General features: G+C 36.9%; 1 protein-coding gene across 2 annotated transcripts in view; it reads right to left on the bottom strand.

Moving 5' to 3' along the window:
- ZFYVE9 (zinc finger FYVE-type containing 9) overlaps nucleotides 1-5,891 on the bottom strand; it is a 133,517-nt gene extending 127,626 nt beyond the window's left edge. For both annotated transcript variants that reach the window (XM_067726110.1, XM_067726111.1), the window contains exon 1: nucleotides 5,788-5,891. The gene's annotated coding sequence lies outside the window, so the exon portion shown is untranslated. The remainder of the gene's footprint in view (nucleotides 1-5,787) is intronic.
- Between the last annotated feature and the right edge of the window lie 18,303 nt (nucleotides 5,892-24,194).

The raw sequence follows: 24,194 nt of genomic DNA, 5'->3' as shown, positions 1-24,194 counted from the left end.
AACTACATACACTCGTGAATATGCTCACAGCAGCATTATTCATAACAGCTAAAAGGTAGAAACAACCCAAATATCTATCAACTGATGAATGAACAAATAAAATATTAATTTCCTGGGTTTTATATTTTCTCGAGTTATGTAAGGTGTAACGAATGAGAAAAACTGTGTAAACGAAACTTTCTACAGTATTTTTGCAACTTCCTGTGAGGCTATATTTACTTCAAAATAAAAAGTTGAAAAAATTTAAATAAAAGGGAAAAATTATTAAAAATTCAATAAACAGGGAGCAGATGAAGAGGGCATCTGTGTAAGGGGGGAGTCAGAGCCCAAGTGTAGTGAAGCAGATGTCCTTGCACAGGGGTGGCCCGGCATAATGTGTCAGAGCCCCAGGGGGAAGGAAACTGCCTACACAGGACAGCCCAGTGTGGGGTGTTAGAGCCCAACAGAGGTAAGGAAGGCATCCACATGAAGGGGATGGTCTGGCAGACAGAGAACACAAGTGGGTAAGGCGGCTTCATATGCAGGAGGGGTGAGGAGGAGATATAAGAGGGCAGTCCAGGGTGGTGGGTCAGAGCCTGAGCAGGATTAGAAGGACCAAGGGGAGAAGAGAGTGATAGGACACGGGTTACATGTAGAAAGATGGATCAAGTAAGTGACTACATGAAGGGCAATCGGAACAAGGTTTCTCACTGTTGGAGAAGGGGTTAAAATGCAGAAAAAGAGATAACTGGAAAGAACCCTGCAGTGTTGGTTTGGAATCTGGGGTATCAGTTTGAACTCATGGACTTCAATAAACATACTTATAGCAATAAACATAGTGTTGTGTTCAATGAACATAGCAATAAACATAGATGTAAAAGTGTGTGTGTGTGTGTACACATATATTCTCTAGTGCTATACACAAAGAATCTTGGAGCAGCAAATCCTCAGCTCAATTCCATGTAGCAATGAGCATACCTAGCACCAGATTTGATTTATAAATATTGTTATTCACTAAAAGGAACAAGGGCTCCATGGAAAAATGGCTGATTCCAAAGCTGGAGTAGAAAAAATACAAGAACTTTGATGAGGATGGAGGGAAACATGAACCATCGTACATTGCTGGGAAGAAAGTAAAATGGTGTGGCAACCCTGGAAAACAGTTTGGCAGTTCCTCAAAAAGTTAAGAAAAGTTACCACATGGCATAGCTATTCCACTCCTAGGCTTATACCCAAGAGAAATGAAAACATATATTCACACAAAAACTTATCCGTGAATGCTCATAGCAGCATTATTCATAACACCAAGAGATGAAAATGACACAAAGATCTATCAACTGATAAATGGATAAATAAAGTGTGGCATTATACATTGACAAAATATAATATTATATGATAATTAAAATAAAGTACTGCTGTATGCTACATCATAGATGAATCTTGAAAATATGGTAACTGAAAGAAGCAGACACAAAAAGCTACAGATTACATGATTCCATTTATATGAAATGTCCAAAACAGGCACAGAAACAGAAAGTAAATTAGTGGGTTGCCAGCAGCTGGGAGGAACTGGAGGGAAATGGGGAGTAACTGCTAACAGATGAAAGATTTCTCTTTGGGGTGAAAAATGTTCTGGAATTAGACAGTGGTGATGATTGCAAGACTCTATAAATATATAAAAACCACTGAACTATACACTTTAAAAGGGTGAATTTTATGGTATGGTGTGTGAATTACATTTCAATTAAAAAAAAAAAAGGAAGCGTCCAAGAATGATGGGGACATGTTAAAAGGACAAAGAAACCAGCTTGAAGGAGCTTCCACAGACCAAATCAGAGACAATCTGAGCATCAAAATAAATAATGGTAGCAACAGATTATAACCCACTGGATAAAACAGAAAGCCATAAGTCTTTACAACATAAATGAATGAATTCCAAGTGCGATGAGGAATGGGATATTTAAATAGTTTCAAAGTTCCTCTCCACAAAAATACTTACTAATTACAAAAAAAAACAAAGAGTAACTTCAGAGGCAAATCCTGGCAGATGCCACGTTACACAAGTGATCAAAGTGAACACCATCAGTAATAGGACAAACAAAAATCCATGCTCCCTGACAGATTGCAATGAAGAGGACACAGCAATGCCCATACTAGGGGAGACTGTGGGAGGACTGGGGGGCGGCGGGGACAGGAGGTGTACAGAAACTCCCTGTACTTCTTGCTCAATTTTTCTCTGAACCTAAAACTGCTCTAAAAAAAATAAAGTCTATTGAAGAGAGAGAGATCAAGATGGTAGAGTAGGAGAACAGTGGAACTTGCCTCCCCACACAAACACATCAAAAATACATCTGCATGTGGAATAATTCTCACTGAAAACTAACTGGAGACTGGCAGAAAGACCTTTATACAACCAAGGCTGTAAGAAAGATCCACGTGGAATCAGGCAGGAAGGGAAGAAAAGTGATCAGGTTGGGACCTATGCCCCTGGGAGGGGACTCAGAAGAGGAGGGGGATTTCATGGGTGGAGAACCTCCCTGGGGAGTGAGTGGTTTGAGCCACATATTGGGAGCCCCAGCCCTGGGGTCCAACACCAGGAAGACAAGTCCCCTTAGCTGGTTGGAGGGCTGGTGGGACTAACAGGAGGGCTGTGGGAAGCCCAAGATGAGCGTACACACCCTTGTTTACTCCCAAAACAGAGTGGGTAGGGTGGATTGAAACTGCATGGAACACTGGCTGGTCTCCCAACTAAATGCAACATGTGATTCTAAACTCGGTGCTCTTGACATAAAGGACATTATTTGTACATCTGGCAAAACTTGAATAAGGTGTGATAATTAGATGGTGGTAATGCATCAATGCTCATTCCCTGATTTGATGGCTGTATTGTGGTCATGTAGGCGAATGTCCTTTTTTGTAGGAAACACAGTTTCAAAGGTGGTAGGGGATGCAGCTAGCAACTTACTCTCAAATGGTTCAGAGAAAAAAGACCTCTGTACTATACTTGCAAACTGTCTATAAACTTGAGATAGTTTTTTAAAAAAACATTAAATGCACAAAAACTATCATATTTTTAATTTCCAGGGCACTTTCTCTTTCTGATCCTTTTTATGACATCTTGAGCTTATTTCATGGATATAATTTTTTTCTTACCATTCTAATTACCTATAATTTAGTCTGTTTTTTTTTTTTTTCCCCAAACCTCCTTCTGTTTTCAATATTATTTCCTCCAAGTTCCTGTTTTGTGTTTTGATCTCTGTCTTCACACTGGACGCTTTCCCCAAATGCCTAACATTGAACAAATGAAGTACTAAAAGCCAACTGGAAGCTCTGCATGTGTGGCTTCTCAACTGGGAGGCTTCCACTGCATGGTGATTGGGTGGGAACACAGCTATTTCATTGGGAGACCTCCGAATGTCAGTATATGTAGGTCTTTTCTTTGGACTCCAGAAAAGAGTCTTATAATCTCCTGTAAGGGGGTGTAGAGATGTAACACCAGAGATGTAATCACCATCTGAAAGAAGAGTAGAGGAACGGGTGAGGGGAAGGATCTCACTTTAATATATAGGATTTCCCCTTATCCTCCTGCATTTACTTTGCTGCCTCATCCCTTGGTATCTGTTATGTCTAATGTCCCCAAGTGTTGATCCTCTTAAGTTTCATTTTCCAAGAAAAACCTGTGGTCTCCCAAGGACATGGGAGAGGAGCAGTCTTCTCACTGTAAAAGTTGGACCGCTCCAAGAATTTTTTTTTTCTTAATTTACTCATTTGGTTGCACTGGATCTTAGTTGCAGCAGGCAGGCTCCTTAGTTGCAGCTTGCAGGCTTCTTAGTGGTGGCTTGCCGGCTCCTTAGTTGCAGCACGTGGGTTCCTTAGTTGCGGCATGCGAACTCTTAGTTGCAGCATGCATGCAGGATCTAGTTCCCTGACCAGGGATCGAACCCAGGCCCCCTGCATTGGAAGCACAGAGTCTTATCCACTGTGCCACCAGGGAAGTTCCCTCTCTGAAGATTTAAATCTTATGTCAGGATTCTTTACCTGCCTTAGAGAAGCATGCAACTCTTATTCAAAATAGAAGTCACTAAATATCATATATATACCGTTGACCCTTGAACAACATGGGTTTGAACTGCATGGGTCTATCTATATATGGATTTTTTCCATAGTAAATATTACAGTACTACATGATGCACAGCTGGTTGAATCTATGGATGCAGAACCTCGGATATGGAAGAACCACGTATATGGAGGGCTGATTATAAGTGATATGCAGATTTTCCACTGCACAGAGTAGTCAGTGCCCCTAACCTGCACGTTGTTCAAGGGTCAATGGTACATCTCAAAGAGGAATATAATTACTTAATTCAATACAGTTTCTTCCTGAGAATCTCTTCTTTTTTATTCTACTGACCAGAGTCCTTTTAGACACTGTCTTGAATCTCAGTCTTAAGGGTGTGACTTTTACAGCACTTATCTGATTGTTCCTTGTATATCTCCTTCACTGTTACTTCCTCTTTATACCATATACTACTTACAATGAACATGTGTGCATTCATACATAAAACATTATTGAGCAACTACTATGTACCACGTACTGTCTTAGTCATCACTTTACAATGACAACTAAGACAATGTCTTTGACCTAAAGGTGCCCAATGTTTCATAGAAGATGGATGAGTAAACTTAAAATATGAAACACTGTGGTATGTACTAAATGATATATGCACTGGGTACTATGGAGCCAAAGAAGAAGTAAATCCAAATCAGACTGAGGCAGCAGTATATTATTTGGGGTAGGGTAGGCTACTGTAACAAATACTCCAATAATTATTATTTATTATTACTGATAGTCTTTGCAGTGGGTTGAAAACTTCCTAAAGAGGAGATGCCTGAAGAATAAGATTTTGCCAGATGAAGGCAGACAAAGGCACTCCCTCTCACACTCACATGTGAGAAAGCTAGGGGATGAGAAATACCTTGCCAACTGCAAGCCCAGAAGTTCTGGTGAGGAAGGTACTACGGCTAAGTGCTTAGGAACTCAGTCTCTTGCCACACACTGTAAGGCCCAGGCCTCTATCCTCGAAGCTTACGTGGAAAATCAGAGAACTCAGCAGAGCATGCAACACTCCATGAGTGAATGGCATAATCAGTTTCTGAAACCAATCTCACTCGCACACCCTCCCCTCCCACCACCATTTTCTACCCCTTAAATAATCATAATACTTGAAAGAAAGCAAAGAAGATTCCTAGTCAGGAAAAAGTCAATGATTAAGGAGTCTTGCTCTATAAGAATTAATAAAATACTTCTAATTTTCTGCTGGAAATGACTGCTCATCACAACTAGTCTAAACATACAAAATAAAATAATATAATTGAATCTGTATTTCTGATTCCTCACTCTAAAATAAGATTTCACTGCTTAGCTCTTGCGTGATTGACTAAGAAATATTAATGACATTAACTGGGTAAATATACCACTATTTTCTCCTAACAATATTGCTCAAGTCCATGTTCTTTTTCATGCTGAAATTACCTTTCTATGCTCAAGGTAGAAGCTGACTCTAAAAGGGAGAAGCCAAGTACTAGTAGAGAAATTAGCATTTTGACATAAGTCAACAGGAATTTTAAAATATCCTTTTTTTCTGGACTTAAGTCAAATCTTTTTTTAAAAAAACAATATTCCTGATTTAATAAGGAACAATGTTATAAATGAAGGAAGCAGCATATATATACGTGAGCATTATTTTCTATAGATCTGTTTTCTCAAGTTCAATCTCTCAAGAGAAACAAGATCATTGGTTTTCTTACCTTTTTTCCCTTACACACGTGATAAGGAACAGACTTCTCTGTGCTTACTCATGATGCTTGCTGCACCACCAGCCAGTCCTGCTGTTTCAGTATGCTCTGTTTGAAGCTAAAGAAAAAACACATTGCTCATTACATTTCCTAAAGCAATAAGCCCTGATGTTCTTCATATCAATCTATCATAGCCAGACAAATAAAAGCTATGGGACTTAAACAATAAATTACAATTATACCTTCAGATTCAAAGACCTGGCCAGCATGGAATGCAGTAGCACACACATTATATTGTCTAAGAAGGCCCAAATTTAAACATTTCAATGAACAGTTAAGAATTTCTGCACACTTCTTATTTTCAATGAGTAATACAAAGTGAAAGATCAAAGGCAGAGGCATTTTCTATCCAATGACTCTGTTAATTCATAAAAATACTACTTATTTATATTTCAATAGGCCCTCCAAGAATCCAAAGCTAACAAAATTGCTGCTTCACAAGAATGGCCTCTGTTAGTGTGATTTTTTTTTTCTACACATACAGAATTCTTAAATTGAGATTCAAAAGATTCCTGCTGGGACTTTTTATTGCCAAACAACTGTTTTTCCTCCAAATGGAGTCCCTTATGATTTCAGCCCTCCTCCACTGCTTAGAAGCAATGGATTAGCAGTTGAAACTAATCAGAATAAAACTAAGTATCTCATATTATCTGTATAAAGTATCTAACCTACAATCACAGCATTTTCAAAACAGGAGAGTATCTCAGACATGATCTAATAAACATCACTTAATTTTTTTTTAAAGATTTAGTTTTTGATGTGGACCATTTTTAAAGTCTTTATTGAATTTGTTACAATATTGCTTCTGCTTAATGTTTCAGTTTTTTTTGGCCTGGGATCTTAGCTCCCCGACCAGGGATTGAAACTGCACCACCTGCATTGGAAGGCAAAGTCCTAACCACTGGACCACCAGGGAAATCCAAACATCACTTAATTTTAAAGATAAACTGAGGCACTAAAAAAATATGTTTCCTGACATTATTACAAATGTAATTCTATCTGATGTGAAAATGACGTGCTTATTAAAATAATAAGCAAGTATTCTAAAAGGCTGGAAATTCAAGTTTTCAGAGAACAATAAAAAATATGGAATGGAAATCACTGATGAAAGATTTTCCTGTCTTGAGAACCTGAAAAAATATGTACATGCTATACACTCTAAATGAGAAGTGCTGTTGATGCTAAGAAACAGACTTAACATCTATCAAATAAAGGACTAAATCATATCAGAAGTATGAAAGGGCTGTATGGGATAGAAATTCCAAGGTCAAAATGAGAATGAGGTCAAAGTAATACCTCTCATATCTAGCCAATTAAAGAGTTTTATAAACAAATAAAATAAACCCTATAAATTCAAATTCAAATTCTGAGTATGTGTGTCTATTTTAACGTGTGAGGCAAGTCCAATAATATTATGTAACTGTCTCAAAAATCATAGGTCTTCCTTCTGGAATTAGATCCCTTTGACCTTCTAGCCTCAGCTGGGAAAGTCTCAAACCTGGTTAACTCCAACTGTCTACCTACTCCATACATTCCTCTAAGCAGCTTAAGTGTGGCTAAAGGAGAATCATAAAAGACGGTGACTCGGGGCTTCCCTGGTGGCGCAGTGGTTGAGAGTCCGCCTGCCGATGCAGGGGACACGGGTTTGTGCCCCGGTCCGGGAAGATCCCACATGCCGCGGAGCAGCTGGGCCCGTGAGCCATGGCCGCTGAGCCTGCGCGTCCGGAGCCTGTGCTCCACAATGGGAGAGGCCAGAACAGTGAGAGGCCCACGTACCACAAAAACAAACAAACAAAAAAAGACGGTGACTCCTCTCAACTTCACATTTATGACTTCACACTACATTTTCCTTAGTTAATCTACTTTCAACCCTGTACCTCATCTTCACCTTCGGATATGCCTGGAATTCCTCAATTCAAAGCTTTCATAATCCATTTCTACCAGAAAATAACCCTCTAGTCTCCTGCAGGACAATGAGGAAAGTCACTTGACTACAAAAGATAAGGTAGAATACCTGCAAAATTAAACCACTCGTAGCAAACAATCTCCGTTTTCAACACCCCACCTCAACTAAGACTTTAGAGATCCCTAGAGCCTCCACATCACAAGACTCTCTAAGGTTCTGTGGGGGGTAAAGACTTCCTTCTCATCACGCCTCCCTCTGCAGGCAAGCACTTTACAGCTTCTTTGTTCTAAAACCTTTCTTTACTATTTCCTTTATAGCTTATTTTTAAATTTTTTTAATTAAAAAAATGTTATACAATTTTTAAAGCTTACTTTCCATTTACAGTTATTACAAACTATCGGCTGTATTCCCTACGTTGTACAATACATCCTTGAGCCTACCTTACATCCAACAGTATGTACCTCCCACTCCCTGACCCCTATAGTTCCCCTGTCTCTCTCTCCACTGGTAACCACAAGTTTGTTCTCTATATCTGGGAATCTGCTTCTTTTTCGTTATATTTGCTAGTTTGCTGTATTTCTGAGATTCCACATATAAGTGATATCATATAATATCTGTATTTCTCTGTCTGACTTATTTCACTTAGCATAACGCCCTCCAAGTCCATCCACGCTGCTGTAAATGGCAAAATTTCATTCTTTTTAATGGCTGAGTAGTGTAGTATTCCATTGTATGTCTATACCACATCTTCTTTATGCATTCATCTATTGCTGGACACTTAGGTTGCTTCCATACCTTGGCAATTATAAATAACACTGCTGTGAACACTGAGGAGCATGTATCTTTTCAAATTAGTGTTTTTGGCTTTTTCAGATATATAACTAGGAGAACTGCTGAGTCATACGGAAGTTTTATTTTTAGTTCTTTGAGAAATCTCCATGCTGTTTTCCACAGTGGCTGCACCAATTTACATTCCCACCAACAGTGTAGGAGGGTTCCTTTTTCTCTACACCCTCTCCAACACATATTATTTGTGTTCTTTTCAATGATAGCCATTCTGACAAGTGTGAGGTGATATCACATTATGGTTTCAATTTGCATTTCTCTGATGATTAGTGATGCTGAGAATCTTTTCATGTGCCTGTTGGCCATCTGTATTTCCACTTTGGAAAATGTCTATTCAATTCTTCTGCCCATTTTTTAATCAGGTTGTTTGTCTTTCTGCTGTTGAGTTGTATGAGCTGTTTATATTTCTCCCATTTAGTAGGCTGTCTTTTCATTTTGTTGGTGGTTTCCCTTGCTGTGCCAAAGCTTTTAAGTTTAATTAGATCCCATTTGTTTACTTTTGTTTCCTTTACTTGAGGAGACATCCAAAAAAAATATTGCTGTGATTTATGTCCAAAGAGTGCTCTGCCTATGTTTTTCTCTAGGAGTTATATAGTAACCAGTCTTGCATTTAGGTCTTTAATCCATTTTAAGTTTATTTTTGTATATGGTGTTAGTGAATGTTCTATTTTCATTATTTTACATGTAGCTGTCCAGTATTCCCAGCACCATTTATTGAAGAGACTGCCTTTTCCACTGTACATTCTTGCCTCCTCTGTCATAGATTAACTGACCATAACTGCATGGGTTTATTTCTGGGCTATCCATCTTGTTCCACTGATCTATATGTCTGTTTTTGTGCCAGTGCCTACTGTTTTGATTACTGTAGCTTTGTAGTATATAGTCTGAAGTCAGGGAGGCTGATTCCTCCAGCTTCATTCTTCTTTCTCAAGATTGTTTGACTATTTCAAGAAGTATTCTTTTGTGTTTCCATACAAATTTTAAAATTATTTGTTTTACTTCTGTGAAAAATGCCATTGGTATTTTGATAGGGATTGCACTGAACCTGTAGATTGCCTTGGGTGGTATGATCATTGTAACAATATTGATTCTTCCAATCCCAGAACACAATATATCTTTCCATCTGTTTATGCTGTCTTCAATTTCTTTCATCAGCACCGTAATAGTTTTTGGAGTACAGGTCTTTTGCCTCCCTTAGGGAGGTTTATTCCTAGGTATTTTATTCTCTTTGATGTGATAATAAATGGGATTGTTTCCTTAATTTTTCTTTCTGCTATTTCGCTGTTAGTGTATAGAAATGCATCAGATTTCTGTGTATTAATTTTGCATCCTGCAACTTTACTGAATTCGTTCATCAACTCTAGTAGTTTTCTGGTGGTGTTTTTAGGATTTTCTATGTATAGTATCATGTCATCTGAAAACAGTGGCAGTTTTATGTCTTTCTTTCCATTTTCTATTCCTTTTACTTCTTTTTCTTCTCTGATTGCTGTGGGTAGGACTTCCAAAACTATGTTGAATAAGAGTGGCGAGACTGGGCATCCTCATCTTGTTTCTGATCTTAGAGGAAATGCTTTCAGCTTTTCACCATTCAGTATAATGTTAGCTGTGGGTTTGTCATATATTGACTTATTATGTTGAAATATGTTCCCTCTGTGCCTGTTTCTGGAGAGTTTTTATCACAAATGAATGTTGAATTTTATCAAAAGATTTTTCTGTGTCTACTGAAATGATTATATGCTTTTTATTCTTCAATTTGTTAATGTGTTGTATTACACCAATTGATTTTCAGATATTAAAAAATCCTTGCATCACTAGAATGAATCCCACTTGATCATGGTGTATGATCCTTTTAATGTATTGTTGGATTTGGTTTGCCAGCATTTTGTTGAGGATTTTTGCATCTATGTTCATCATAGTGATATTGGCCTGTAATTTTCTTTTTTTCTTATATCTTTGTCTGGTTTGGGTATCAGGGTGATGGTAAACTCACAGAATGAGTTTGCAAGGGTTCCTTCCTCTGCACTTTTTTGAAATAGTTTCAGAAGGAGAGATGTCAATTCTTCTCTAAATGTTTGGTAGAATTCACCTGTGAAGCCATCTGGTTCTGGACTTTTGTTTGTTGGGAGTTTTAAAATTACTGATCCAATTTCAGTACTGGCAATTGGTCTGTTCATATTTTCTATTTCTTCCTGGTTCAGCCTTGGGAGATTGTACCTTTCTAAGAATTTGTCCATTTCTTCTAGGTTGTCCACTTTATTGGCATATAGTTGTTCATAGTAGTCTTTTATGATCCTTTGTATTTCTGTAGTGTCGGTTGTAACTTCTCCTTTTTCATTTCTGATTTTATTGATTTGGGCCCTCTCCCTTTTTTTTTTCTTGCTGCGTCTGGCTAAAGGTTTATCAATTCTGTTTATCTTTTCAAAGAACCAGCTTTTAGTTTCAGTGATCTTTTCTAGTGTTTTCTTAGTCTCTATTTCATTTATTTCTGTTCTGATCTTGATTTCTTTCATTCTACTAACTTCAGGTTCTGTTTATTCTTCTTTCTCTAGTTGCTTTAGGTGTAATGTTATGTCGTTTATTTGAGATTTTTTTCTTGTTTCCTAAGGTAAGCTTGTGTAACTATAAACTTCCTTCTTAGAACTGCTTTTGCTGCATCCCATAGGTTTTGGATCACTGTGTTTTCATCTGTCCCTAGGTATTTTTTGATTTCCTCTTTGATTTCTTCAGTGATCCACTGGTTGTTTAGTAGCATATTGTTCAGCCGCCATGTGTTTGTGTTTTTTACAGTTTTTTTCTTGTAGTTGATTTCTAGTCTCAGAGCACTCTTGTCAGAAGAGGTGCTTGATATGATTTCAATTTCCTTAAATTGACCAAGGTTTATTTTATGGCCTGGCATGTGATCTATCCTGCAGAATGTTCCATGTGCACTTGAAAAGAATGTGTATTCTGCTGCATTCAGATGGAATCCTCTATACATATCAATTAAGTCCATTTGGTTTAATGTGTCATTTTAAGGCCTGTGTTTCCCTACTGATTTTCTGTCTGGATGATCTATCAACTGATGTAAGTGGGATCTTAAAGTTCCCCACTATTATTGTGTCACTGTCAATTTCCCCTTTTATGTCTGTTAACATTTGCCTTATATATTGAGGTGCTCCCTATGTTGGGTACATATATATTTACAATTGTTATATCTTCTTCTTGGATTGACCCCTTGATCATTATGAAGTGTCCTTCTTTGTCTCTTGTAATAGTCTTCAGTTTAAAGTCTCTTTTGTCTGATGTAAGTATTGCTACTCCAGCTTTCTTCTGATTTCCATTGGCATGGAACACCTTTTTCCATCCCCTCACTTTCAGTCTGTATGGGGCTCTTGATCTGAAAGGAGTCTCTTGTAGGCAGCATATATGAGTCCTGTTTTTGTATCCATTCAGCCAGCCTATGTATTTTGGTTGGAGCATTTAGTCCATTTATATTTAAGGTAATTATCAATATGTACGTTCTTATTGCCATTTTGTTGTTTTGGATTCGTTTTTTGATTTATTCACTTTCTTCTTCTCTTCTCTTGTGATTTGATAACTTTCTTTAGTGTTATGTTTGAATTCCTTTTTCTTTTTTTTGTATCTATTATAGATTTTTGGTTTACGGTTACCATGAGGTTTTTGTATAGCAGTCTATATATACATGCTTGTTTTAAGTTGCTGATCTCTTAATTTCAAATGCACTGTAAAAACTGTGCATTTGTATTTTCCTCCCTTCACAATTACTGTTTTTGATATCATGGTTTACATCCAGTTGATTTGTGTATACCTTAACTGTTACTGAGGATATACATGATTTTACTACTTTTGTTTTTAACCTCCTGACTAGCTTTGTGTGTGGATGATATACTACCTTTACTGTAGGTTTGCCTTTGCTGGTAAGTTTTTTCATTTTGTAATTTTCTTGTTTTTAATTATATCCTTTTCTTTTTTGCCTAGAGAAGTTTCTTTAACATTTGTTGTAAAGCTGGTTTGGTGGTGCTGAACTCTTTTAGCTTACGCTTGTCTGTAAAGGCTTTGATCTCTCTGGGTAGAGTATTATTGATTTTAAGCTTTTCCATTTCATCACTTTGAATATATTGTGCCACTCCCCTCTGGCCTACAGAGTTTCTGCTGAAACTGATAGCCTTATTGGGAGTTCCCTCGTATGTTATTTGTTGCTTTTCTCTTGCTGCTTTTAATATTCTCTCTTTATCTTTGTCATTTTAATTACAATGTGTCTTGGTGTGTTCCTCTTTGGGTTCATCCTGTATGGGACCCTGTGCTTCTTGGACTTGGGTGACTGTTTCCTTTCCCAGGTTAGGGAAGTTTTCAACTACTGTGTTTTCAGATATGTTCTCAGGCCTTTTCTCTCTCTCTTCTCCTTCTGGGATCCCTATAATGCAAATATTAGTGCACTGACTTTTGGCATCATGGAATTGCTTTTTTGGAAGGAACAAAAGAAATTCAGTAAATGGATAGATATACAACATAAAATACAGTATAAAATGCCTTAAATACAGTTCAAGATACATAGAAAAAAAAGAACTCCTTCAATATTCTGCTCAATGTCACCTCCCAATGTGAAATTAACAATCACTATGTTCTCACAGTACATTTATATCAACAACACTTTTCACATTACATGGTAGCTTCTCCCTTTATAAATCTGTTGCACGCCGCTAAATAATACACCACGCAAGGCAGGAAACCCCTTTTATTCATCCCTTTATCCCAATACCTCAGCACAGTGCTCGTCATATAGTAGGTATTAAAAATACGTGGGATGATTTCATTAAGTATAGCATATAACACACTCCCATGGCAAGGATTCCAAACAAATAGCTTCTAATTTTATCCCCCTCCTTTTATTTCTACTACATCTGCCTTAGTTTAGGCCCTCATTAGTTATCTCCCAGATTGGTTCAATATAGTTTCCAAACTAATGTCACTGTCTCCTTTGGTCTAGAAAATATATCCTTTCGTAGGCTTACCAAAATAGCTTTCTAAAAGAAAATCAGATCATGTTATTCTTCTGCTTAAAAATCCTTAAATAGCTCCCCATCTCACCTATTTAATGGACATATCTCTGGAGGTCACAATGATGGGTCGTCATTTGCTACTACATACACTGCCCAGACTGATTGTGCTTTCCTAGCTAACTAAATGGATCCCCTTCCTCCTTTCCCCCAAGAATGAAGTGTAGTTTTTTAGCATGGCATAGAGATCCCTTCAGAATTTGTTTTCCAACCTGTTCTCCCACTACTTTCTAAAGCTCCAATCATACCAAACTACTAATATTTCTTGCGAGATGCTCTGCCATGCTTCTCTATCATTGCAAGTTCTGTACCTACGTTGAACTACTTTTTATTTGCCTAACTTGCGTTACCAAGGTTCAACTCATTCTCACCTCAACCTCGGAAGCCTTCCTCAATTCTCTACATACTGTTTTAAAAGAGTCATGTTTTATGTTCCTGTCATGCATCTTTCTACTAATGGCAGCAGAGACCAAATGAATTTACATTATGGATAATCCTGTTTGTCTTCCCCATTGGACCGTGAGTTCACTGAGATCAGGGCTATGCCTTCATGCTCTTTAACCCAGGGTATAGCACATAGTGTTCAACAAATGTCTCATGAAGAAGTAAATTGAATGAAACTAATAAAGTTCATACTTAAGTAATCAACCTCATGATGAAGATTTCTTCTTCCCTAAGAAATAAATATTTGTGAATGTGTGTGTGTTGTAGGAGAGAAGGACAGTAAGCAAATACAAGAGAGAAACAAAAAACAGAAATTTTCTAGTAGGAGAGAGAAAAAGTGACAAGGATTTAAATAATTGGGAAATGTTATCATTATTATTCAAATACAGGCCCTTTAAAATAATAATTACCCTTCTGGAGATTTATCTTAAGGAAACAATTAGATAAATACAAAAGATGTAAAACAAGTTAACTGTTAGATTGATGTTTAAAACAGTAAATAGTGAGAAAAATCTAAATGTCGAACGGAAGTATCAATTTACAAAATGGTACAAATGTAAGACTCCATATTTGCGGAAAGACTTAAAAGTCTTTAAAAATATATACACTAGAATATAATAGAGTCTCAATAATGTTTGGGTGGTTTACATTTTAGTCAAGCTTATCTATAATACTCATTTTTCTTAGGATGAATGTATATTATTTGTTAATAAAAGAAAAGAGAATTGAGCATCCATGAATTTCAATTAATAAAAACCCAAGCTACTTAAATTTTTACTTTCAAATATGAAAACTGAAAAAGGAAGGAAATAGGAAAGACAAGTATTTTAAAAGATTATCTCCCTGGGGTGTAAAAAGACAATTAAAATTTTAATTATAATATGGGGAAAGTGAAAGAAGAATCATCTAAAATTAAGAAACTAAGATATTCTTAAAAAATAAACCTATAAGGAAAAATGACAAGAATAAAGATGATATTTAAAATACAAGCAATTTATAGGAATCTCTGATGTGGGCTTGTTTACCACAGAAGACATTTATTAAGGTAATAATTTCCAAAATCCTGGCCACAGGTTTAAAAAAAGAAAAAGAATAAACTAGAAAATATTCTCAGTTAAATAATGTTTCTGGTCTTGTCTCTAATTAATACTATTCACCACAGAACAAATTCAGTATCTGATTAGTAAACAAACTTCTTAATAGCATTTCCACCAAGAAGTATGACAAACAGTTAAACTCAATATATACAAAATTGCTTCAAAATCCCAAAGTCCTCTTTCTTGGTTTCCTATCCTAGTCTGGGCAGGGTTCTCAAGGTAGGTAAGGCAGATTATATTTCCAAAGATGAGGAATTCCCTGGTGGTCCAGTGGTTAAGACTCCACGCTTTCACTGCCAAGGGCCTGTGTTCGATCCCTGGTCAGAGAACTGAGATCCCACAAGCCATGTAGCACAGCCAAACAAACAAACAAAAACCCCCAAGATGTCTGCTGCAGTACCTCCCATCCCACATGATCTTCTTACAAGAGTGGTAAACTCTATGTCCCCTTCCTCTAAAGCTGGGCAAAACTTCACGACTACTTCAACCAATAGAGCAAAACAGGAGGGACACAACTTCTAAAACTAGGTCATAAAAGGTAATAGAGTTTCTGCCTGTTTCTCTTGGGACACTCACTCTTTGAATCCAGTTATCATGCCAGAAAGACCACAGGGAAAGGCTACATGTAGGTGATTTGGCCCATGAACCTTCACATATGTGAATGAGCAAACCTCAAGATGACCCTAGCCCCAGCCACTGTGTGACTACAACTTCATGAAGACCCTAAGAGAGAACCCCTTAGCTAGTCCAGTCAACCCCTAGAACCACAAGAGAGAATTAAATTGTTGTTGTAAGCCACTATGTTTTGGTGTAAATTATTATATAACAATAGATATATGCAACAGTAGGTTAGTAATTTGATACTCTTCAACCCGATCTTATATAAATAGTCTAGAAAAAAGGGTAAGAACCAGAAGATGAACAGGCAAAAAAGAAGAACCCTGATGGCAGCTTCTCCTCTACTGACTTATTTAGCTCCAGTTCCAAATTTACATATCACACTCAATGAAACAGCCTTTGGGCTTCTTAAAGTACAGTTTAGGAAACATCTCATTATTCAAACAAGAAGCTAGGTGAGGGAGGGGGTCTTACCTCCTTCTCCAGAAGCTTACCAAAGTTTCCCCCCCAACAACATACAGTATTCTACTAATAAGAAAAGAGTTCCGGTAAATTCATTTTTTCGTCTCATTAACTTCCCCGTGCCAATTTAGTACTCCTTATGGATTGGCACCCTGGGAATTCATCTATCTAGCCAGTTCCTTAATTAGTCTATGTATCATAATCCACCTGGCTCACCAATCCTAAAACTTAAGCGCCATTCTAGATACTTCCTCTCCTTCTCCCCCACCTCTACATTCACTCTAACACCAAGTATTGCCAATCTTGCCTTTTAAATCTCTCATATCCATCCACTACTCCACATTTCCAGGCCATATCCCACACCACTGACATCTTTCTGTTGCCCAGATTTTTGCAAGAAAACTAACTGGTCTCCCTGCCCCCCAGTTTGTGTCCATCTAGCCTAGCCTATTCTCTACACAACTAAAAAACACAAATCTGATTATATTGTTTTCATACGTAACACCATTCAATGGTATCCTATTGCCCTTAGGATAAAGTCCATACTTCTATAACATAGCTTTGTTGATTTGGTTTCTGCTTACCTCTCTAGTATGAAACCTTGTCTTTATTCTCAAATTCTTGCTCTATGCACTGATCATCCTGATCAACTAAACTTTCAATTCTCAATATTGCTCATCTCCATTCCTCAAAACAGCCCTTCATGCTGATAGACACTACAATATGGATGAACCTTGAAAACATTATGCTAAGTGAAAGAAGCCAGTCACAAAAGACCACATATTGTATGGTTCTGTTTATACGAAACGTCCAGAATAGGCAAATCCTTAGAGACAGAAAGTAGATTAGTGGTTGCCAAGGGCCAGGGAGAGGAGGGAATAGGGAGTGAGTGCTAATGGATATGGTGTTTCTTTCTGGGGTGATGAAAATGTTCTGGAATTAGGCAGTGGTGATGGTTGCACAACTCTGTGAATATACTTGAATACCACTGAATGTGTACTTTAAAAGAGACAATTTTATGATATGTGAATTATATCTCAATAAAACTATTGGGGGAAAAACAGGCCTTCACATTATTATTTAGGCCTGGAATATTCTGCCCCCACCACTATTACTCAACTAATTCTTGCTTATCCTCCTTATCCGACCCTATACATCACATCTTCCCTGAAGCCCTTCTATTCTAGGTCTAGGACAGGTGCTCCTTCTTTCCATATATCTTTCATTTCCTCTATCACAGTACTTACCAGCTGAATTATGATTTTTTTTTTAACTGTTTGTCTCCTCTTTCCAGGCTCATACTGATGTTTTCCAGAAAAGAGACTACTTCTGACTTATTGATCACTATATCCCGTGTGTGTGTGTGTGTGCGCGCGTGTATTGCACAATGGTTGGCACATAGTAAGTGCTCACTAACCACTTGTGATCCAAAGTAAAATAACTAAAAGACTAACTTTCAAAGTACTTCCACCTGCAAAATTTTTCCATAGGAAGGATCCCAAGAGCTGTGTTGAGACTGCTAAGGCTCTAATATACTTACTATTTCAAAGTTTATTAATGCCAACATAAAATTATTAGTTTGCATACTGAAGTTCAAACTTAAACTATGTTTTACCAGGGTTTTCTATTCTAATCACAACTTCAAACAGCTTCTATTAGTTTGAAGATTCACCTTTAAAGAAAAAAAAAGGTGTGATTCAAGGGTATCTGTAAATACAATGGAATATCTAGAAAAACTGGGATTAGAATTTCAAATCAACAATTACCAATATGTAACAGACTTGCTTCTCTGATGTTCAATTCAAATGAACATTTTTATGAGCATCAGTGGAGTTTGGTGAAAACACTAGCACAGGACTCTGGCAAATCCAAGTTTGAATTCATGCTCTAGCATTTAACAGCTGTTGCTGCTTTGAGGAGGTTAATTAAATAAACCTTTCTGAGTCTCAGTTTCTCTATACTTTGTATGAACACTATACTTCCCAGGATAGTTTTAATAATGAAGAATGTATTTATATAAAGTGCCTTCCTTAGGTCTCATATTTAAGTGCTCAATAAGTGGTAGCCATTACTATTCATCATCAAAAAGCAATTTGTGTGAAAGAATTACAAAAGAAAAGCAGAATGTGATTTGAACCATAAAGCCAACCACGGGACTGGTTTGTTTATACAATTAATAATCCATCAGGGCCACTGGTCTTAAGTAATCAATTCAAGTTTGAACAATGAAATGAAACACAGGAACAAAAAAGTAACCTGACTGTTCAACTTTCTGAAGAGGCGAAATATATCTGATCCTATAAAGCATGCTTTGAATACAAACAACCTCACTCACAGTGGCAGAAAAAAGAAATGAGATAATCTTTGAAAAGAGCTTTATTCCTGCAGATCAAGACCAAAGTACATTAAGAAAGCAAGATGTGGGAAGCTGACATTATTGCTATACCACATTCACAGAGGGTTTCAATTTCCAGGATATCAATCTGGCATCTTTCACAAACACTGAATTCTCAGTCAAGAGCTATTAGTACCAGGTAGTTGCTTTCTCCTAGTACACACTGAAGAAAAGCAGAGTTGAACAAATATTGGGAAAAGTGATAACAGATGTATCAAATATATGTATGCACTGAAACCTTTAGAACAGCAACTGATTCTGAGATTGGCACTAAAACAAATAACATGCGTAATTCTCAAGTCTAGAGTAATAAGACTCAAGACATAAAAACAAATTTGTGTATATATGGAATACTGTTCAGATATACAACATTCCTAAAGTAGCAAATAGATTGTTTGTCCATGACCGGAACCACTAATTAACACTATATTAGCCCAAGTCCTTATCTTTAATTTTTAGGTAGTAGATATCTATTGGATTATTTTTGCCAACAGAATTCTAGGATTGCCTGCCTCTTGCTCCATACACACACATAAATTTTTATTGCAAAATAAAACCATATTCTGGGGAACCAATCAACTTAACCAGTTTATTACCTAGTATCCTTATAACACTCCCCTTTTCCTTAAGTAAGCTCCAACTGTTTGCTTTAACTTGCAACAATAATCTTAACAAACATATCCCAACAGAATGATATAAATTGAGACTAATGACATGAAAATCAGAGTTTCAACCTTAATCGCATACCTAAAATTTCAAAGATCAGACACTAGCTCAGATATTCTATGATCTACAGTAGATAATAAACAAGAGATAAATTCATTGGGGGGAGGGTCTTATTTTTCAGATCACTTTAGGTGGCAGATTCATCCGGAGATATAATTTGTACAGCACAAATTGTATGTACCAAAAGTAATAAAAAGAGTTTGTGTAAAGCAGGGTTATGACTCACCATTAATCTAGTCACTACAAGTGATATATTGGTACAAACTACCAACTAATGAAAAACTAGCCAAAAATAAAATTGTGTACCTTAACACCTGCAGTAAAAATAGATATTGTGCTTGCTCCTGTCTTGACAACTTAGGGAGGTGGGGGGTGGGGGGTATTTAGAGCACTGCATCTTACTTTTACCAATGTCAAATTTAAGAAGAGCAAAACCTGAACTGTATCAGCCAAAGCTTGGGATAACTGAGTTGGAGGAAACAAGTCCATGCTCAAATTACTTGTACTATGAACACTACAATGTTATTTATTAATAACAATCCAAAGAAAATCTCTAACTATAGGTGCTCCCACAGTTTTATCTTTGGCTCCCTTTTCTTCTAAAGTCTTCAACTACCATTTCCATGTGAATGACTCTCAGATTTCTCTAACCCTCATCTCTCACTCAAATTCCAGGGCCACAGCTTAACCTACCTGATATACAATACTTCTCCATTTGGATATTCCACTATACCTCGAATTTGAGACAGTTAACCCTTCACACTTGAGAGGACTATTTTCTGTTGGGTTTTTTTTTGGGGGGGAGGGCACACTGTGTGGCATGCAGGATCTTAGTTCCCCGACCAGGGAGCAAACCTGTGTCCCCTGCATTGGGAGCACAGAGTCTTAATCACTGGACTGCCAGGGAAGTCCCAAGAGGACTATTTTCTCAAGAGTTGTCTACTCTCAATGTCTCCCCTTCACCTCCCATGCATGCCCCACTCTTTTCTGGCTTCTTTCCCCATATTAGCAACATTCAGTTATAGTAGATCACATCCTCCTTCTTTATGAAACTATTCTTCCATGACTTACTTATGTGACACTAAAATTTCTGATTTTCTCCTACTTCTTTGGCTTAACCCTCTCACTTTCATCCCTGACTCCTTCACCCTTACCTGATCTTTTTTTTTTTTTTTTTTAATTTATTTTGGTTGCTCTGCATCTTCATTATGGCTCATGGGCTCTCTAGTTGCGACGCACAGGCTCCAGAGCTCGAGGGCTCAGTAGTTGCAGCGTGTGGGCTTAGTTGCGGTATGTGGGATCTTAGTTCCCCAACCTGGGATCAAACCCAGGCCCTCTGCATTGGGAGCACGGAGTCTTAACCACTGGACCACCAGGGAAGTCCCTAGCCAATCTTAAATGTTGAAATTCCTCAAAGTTCTATACTCAGTTCTCTTCTTTCTTGATTTATATTATTTTCCAAGGGAATTCTATCTACTACCATTGCCTCAAACACTACCTGTTAACAAGTCTTAATTTCCTTTTCTCTACTTCAGACCTCTTTTCTGGGTTCTAAACCTATATATATACACAAGTGCCTATTTAATGTCTCTGTGTCTCAAAGACATCTCAAATTCAATATGTACATCTACTCTCACAATAATCAATGCCATTTCTTCTCTGTTCCCTATATCATTAACTATCCAGATGCTCATGATATAGTCATTCTATATCCCTCCCTCTCCATAATGGTCATCATCAACATTCAGTCATGTCCTAAAATTGATAAAAATCCATTTTCTCTGTCTGCAACCACGACTTTGGTCCAAGCCACTATTATACCATACCTGGATTACAGAAATAATCTCTTCAATGATCTCCTCATAGTACTTTTGTCATCTCCCCCAGTCCATTTTCACTCAGCAGTTAAAGTAACCTTCAAAAAGAACTAATTAGGGGTTAATGAAGAAATCAAAAGAGAACTTTAAAAATACTTTAAGACAAATGAAAATGGCAATAAAACATATCAAAATTTATGGGATGCAGCAAAAACAGTTCTAAGAGGGAAGTTCATAGCAATAAATGCCTACCTCAAGAAATAAGAAAAATCTCAAATAAACAACCTAACTTTACACCTAAAGGAACTAGAAAAGGAAGAACAGACATAGCCCATAGTTAGTAAAAGGAAGGAAATAACAAAGATCAGAGTGAAAATAAGTGAAATATACACTAAAAGACAATAGAAAAGATCAATGAAACTAAAGCCGGGTCTTTGAAAAGATAAACAGAATTGACAAACCTTAAGCTGCACTCACCAAGAAAAAAAGAAGACTCAAATAAATAGAATCAGAAATGAAAGAGGAGACATCACAACATACCACAGAAATAGAAAGGATCAAAAGAGTCTACTATAAACAATTATACACCAACAAATCAGACAACCTAGAAAAAATAGACGAATTCCTAGAAATATACAACCTTAGAAGACTAAATCATGAAGAAATAGAAAATCCAAATGGACTGATTACTAGTAAGAAGATTAAATCAGTAATGAAAAACCTCCGAACAAAAGTCCAGTGTCAGCCACATTTAAAGAAGAATTAATACCAATCCTTCTCAAACTCTGAAAAAATAGAAGAGGGAACATTTCCAAATGCATTTTATGAGACCAGCATTACCCTGATACCAAAACCAGACCACACACCAGAAGAAAAGAAAATTATAGACCAACATCCCTGATAAACACAAATGCAAAAATCCTCAACAAAATATTAGCAAACCAAATTCAACAATACATTAAAACGATCATACACTATGATTAAGTTGGATTTATTCCAGGGATGCAAGGATGATTCAACAACTGCAAATCAGTGTGATGTACCATGTTAGCAAAACGAAGGATAAAAATCATATGATCATCTCAATAGATGCAGAAAAGCATCTGACAAAATTCAACACCCATTCATAATAAAAATTCTCAGAAAAGTGGGTATAGAGGGAAAGTATCTCAACATAATAAAGGCCACATATAACAAGTACATAGCTAATATCGTACTCAATGCTGAAAAACTGAAAGCTTTTCCTTTAAGATCAGAACAAGACGAAGATGTCCACTCTCATCACTTTTATTCAACACAGTATTGGAAAGCCTAGCCAGAGCAATCAGGCAATAAAAAGTAATGAAAGGCATCCAAATTGGAAAGGAAGAAGTAAAACTGTCACTGTTTGCAGATGGCATGACATTATATATAGGAAACCCTAAAGACTTCACCAAAAACTGTACTGCATATTTGAAAGTTGTTAAGACAGCAGATCTTAAAAGTCCTTAATCAAAACGAAAAATTTTTTTCTAACTATACATGGTGATGGATGTTAACTAGACTTATTGTGGTGATCATTCCACACTAGTATATACAAATATCAAATAATTATGCTGTATACCTGAAACTAATAGAATGTTATATGTCAATAATACCTCAATTTTAAAAATTTAATCAAGTGATTCTTCAACTTGAAACTCTTCAATTGCTTTCCATTGCACTTAAAATAATATCAAAACTCGTTACTCTGACCTTGTAAGGTCCTGCAAAATTTAACCCCCGCCTAACTCTCCAGCTTATTCTTTTGCCACTTTCCATTCCATTTACTTCTCTCCATCCACAATGACATCTTCCCATTCCTCAAGAGTATCATGTTCTTTCCACCTCTGGTTCTTTCTCCATGCTGACCCCTCTCCTTGCATTGTTGTTTCCCACTCATTTCTTATGACTCTCTCCTGGCTAATACAAACTCACTCAACCTTCAGGGGACTGAACTGAATTAAATTGATTAAATCTCAATTCCACAAGGAAGACCTCCTTTGACCTCTCAGACTAGGCTTCCTGCATAGTTCTCTTGTAACCCTAAAATTATTTTTGTAACATTGTGAAATATCAGCTATATGAGGACAGGTTCCATGACTATTTTGTTCACCAAAGAACTGACAGCATTTAACATAGCACATAGCAGGCTGTAAATAAATATTTGTTCTATGAATATATGCTGTGATTTTGTAAATTCACAGATTATTAAATATAACTACAACATTTAACTTCTCCTAGTAAATGCTGTACAATTATTAGTCAATCCTCTCAGGCTTCATTGATGTTTATGATGACCTTCAATTTACCCATTAATAACTTTCTGATCTTTACTCTCTTGATTTCTCTAGCATTTCCATCAAGACTCCTTAAAAGAACTACTGTAAATTTTGCACTTCAACATCTAGCACACTCAAAATATGGTGGTAGAACACTCACAGGCTGAGAGCTTTTGCAACATGGTGTATGGTAAGGTTCAGTGGCCAACAGTGTGTAGTACTATCTGCCAAGCTAGAGCTCAATGACTGAGAGTGTATGTGAGCATCTAGAATGCGGACAAATGTAAGAATACACTGAAATAGATTGTTTCATATATCCTTGAATGTCATTGTATTTGACAAAAACTTCCATAAAATAGTTAATAAATCACACTCTGTATGCCTATTTATTTTAGCGGGGAGAATAATAATAATATTATTTATTGTCCACTTACTACGTACCAGACTTCATTCCAAGGGCTTTAGAGATATTAAACCCTTAATTCTCTTAAGAACCCTAAATAGTAGGTATAGAATTAAGTCCTCCAGAATGTACATATGCAAGAAAGTAGAGATTTTGTCTTAATCCTCCTTGTTTTATCACTGGCATCCAGAATAGTGTCTGGCATACAGTAGGCACTCAAATATTTGTTGGATGAATAATAAGGAAATGGAGGCAAAAAGAAGGTAAGTAACTTGTACAAAGTCACAC

Source organism: Pseudorca crassidens, chromosome 2, assembly GCF_039906515.1.
Source record: "Pseudorca crassidens isolate mPseCra1 chromosome 2, mPseCra1.hap1, whole genome shotgun sequence".
Classification (NCBI taxonomy): Eukaryota; Metazoa; Chordata; class Mammalia; order Artiodactyla; family Delphinidae; genus Pseudorca; species Pseudorca crassidens.
This window is presented reverse-complemented; position numbering and strand designations above follow the sequence as displayed.